Source organism: Dipodomys merriami, unplaced genomic scaffold (assembly GCF_024711535.1).
Source record: "Dipodomys merriami isolate MVZ:Mamm:240054 unplaced genomic scaffold, mDipMer1.0.p SCAF_219, whole genome shotgun sequence".
Taxonomy (NCBI): domain Eukaryota; kingdom Metazoa; phylum Chordata; class Mammalia; order Rodentia; family Heteromyidae; genus Dipodomys; species Dipodomys merriami.
Genome location: NW_027203593.1, coordinates 336612 through 339077, shown reverse-complemented (window position 1 = coordinate 339077; position 2466 = coordinate 336612). Strand labels below are relative to the sequence as shown.

Sequence of the window (2466 nt, the reverse complement as noted above, 5' to 3'; positions counted from 1 at the left end):
TAAGTACTTGAAAAACAATCACCTTTGGACCTAGCTATAAAGGCTTCAAAGTATGATCAAATTTAAAATGAAAAAGACTTACAATAGTCATTGACAAAAAAATTGCAAATGTGAGCAATCGACCAAACAATATTAGCTTTTCCCAATATACACAGAATTTTAGAGAAGTGAGATCAATAACATTTTTAGGAACAATAAGGGTTCCTAGTTACAAACAGTCAACCAAGGATATATGCCTGTATAAAGATTGCATCAATAACTACTTAAATTTACAGGATACTACATGCTTCAGCAGGACGTTTACCCAAATTACTACAATATAGAGATTATCATGGCACTTGCACAAGGATGATATTAAAATTTGTGAAATATTCCATATTTTTCATTCTTGAGATGCAAGAAATGAAAAACAGTTATTAAAAATTGATTACAAAAATACAAGTCGTTATGTCGAAAAATGAACTTTACAACTTTGTGCGGGTGGAGGGGTAGCAGGGAGGATTGAGTGGGGAAGCAGGGGAAGGATGGGAATGGATGGGAAGGGTAAATACAGGAGGAGCCTACAATGCTTGATAAAAAATGTACTCATTATCTTGCCCATGTAATTGTAACCCCTCTGTACAGTATTTTCACAATAAAAAATTTAAAAAGGCAAATATAACAATATATGTAATTCATTGAACTGAAAGTTAGTTTGACATCAGTGTGTTAAATCCTCACCTTAGAATGGCCTTTACATAGCATAATCTTTACAAAACATTTGAAATTGGATAACATTGTCATTTTATCCTAAAGAAATAAAATAATATAAGGACCTAGGGAAAAAAAGGAATCTTAAACTTTTTCTATATGGAATGCTATCTGAAATAACACATTTATTAACGAACCTATATATTATAAAACAATGTATAATTCAAAGTATTATATCTAGGAGAGAATTAAATAGATTATGGACATTATACAAACAAAATACAGAGTATTTTAAAATATACTTTTTTCATACAAGCACCAGAAATATTTTTAGTTTCTGTACTACTCATTTCAACAGATAAGTTAAAGTGATTTCTGATTTAAAAATCACAAACCCTGCAGAAATCATTATAGATGTATACAAACAACTCTTGAATACATTTTGACATCAAAGTCAGGCAATTCACTTGAAGAATACTATGGAATCCATGAATTTTTAAAGTAAGATATTGCTGTTGCTTTGTATTGTGAAAATATTTTGTACAGACACAAAGATGGATTGGCATTTTTGAAATTTAAGAATCTTAACCAAACCATTATGAGTTAGGAGAACAATTTTTACAGCCTTCCACAATTTAAAAGAGGTAGTGATACTTATTTATCCTTTTGGCAATATTAAATGAAGTTTCTTCCAAGTTGTTCTTCAGACCTGGTTTGATATAATGCTTCAATAGAAGGCAATCCAGCATATCTTTGATATTTCTATTCCAAGCAGCAAGATGCAAGGGAGTCAAGAGGACTTTAGTTTGGGAATTGGTATCTGCCTCAATGTGAACTAAGGAAGCAGCCACTCTGGTATTATTCAACATATAAGCACTGTGCAGGGGTGTTTAGCCATTCACAGTAATTGCATGAATATATGCCTTGAGCCACCAACTCATGGACCATGTCTAAGTGCCCACTGGAGGCTTCCCGATGAAGAGAGGTATACTCATCATCATCCCTAGTATTCACATGAGTGGCCTTTTAGGAAAGCAGTGTCTGCACTGTAGTAAGCCAATTATTTTCAGCAGCCCAAACAAAAATTTGCTTTAATACTTCTCCATTTTTTTGCAAATGATATCATTCCTCACTTTTTCATCTTGTTCCTTGTCTTCATCAGAATTGCCTAACCAGAGACAGTGAGTACCAGTGGGAATGGGGTGCACATGTATTCCCGAATAGTTCACATTGGTTGAACTGGTCAGAAAAATCCAGTGAATTTTCTACATCTGTTATTTCACCATGATTTTCTTTCTCTTTTTCCAATTTTACTATTGGAAATTATTCTAACTGGAGAGTAGGGAATTCATAGAGAGCAAAGGAAAGGTTTTCCTCCATATTCAAAGGTACAGACTGAAAATGGGACCAGTGGTGTCTTCATGTGCAGCTTATTATAAGAATGAGAAAATATGAAATAATGCCTTCTATGTAAATGATTTGGGAAATGGCAGAGCAGAAAGTGAAATGATGCAACCAAAAATATAAAAGCAAAATAAATTAGGATAATTATGGAGCAGTCACATTATCTATGAGAACCATGAAAGGGAGAGAGGAAGAGAGAGACAGATGTACAATGACCTAGCTAGCCAAAAATCCATGCCTCTGATCAATTTATAGAGCAAACAATTTTATTTTTTAAAAGAGGTGGAAATGGAATTTATGAATTTACTTGAAATTAGTAAATACATTTTTATTAGCCTACATAAAGAGACATAGCTTTGACCAAATTATAGA

At 32.9% G+C, this 2466-nt stretch overlaps 1 pseudogene; it reads left to right on the top strand.

Moving 5' to 3' along the window:
* Nucleotides 1–283: 283 nt before the first annotated feature.
* Nucleotides 284–383, top strand: LOC138834552 (U6 spliceosomal RNA; annotated as a pseudogene).
* The last annotated feature ends 2083 nt before the right edge of the window (nucleotides 384–2466 follow it).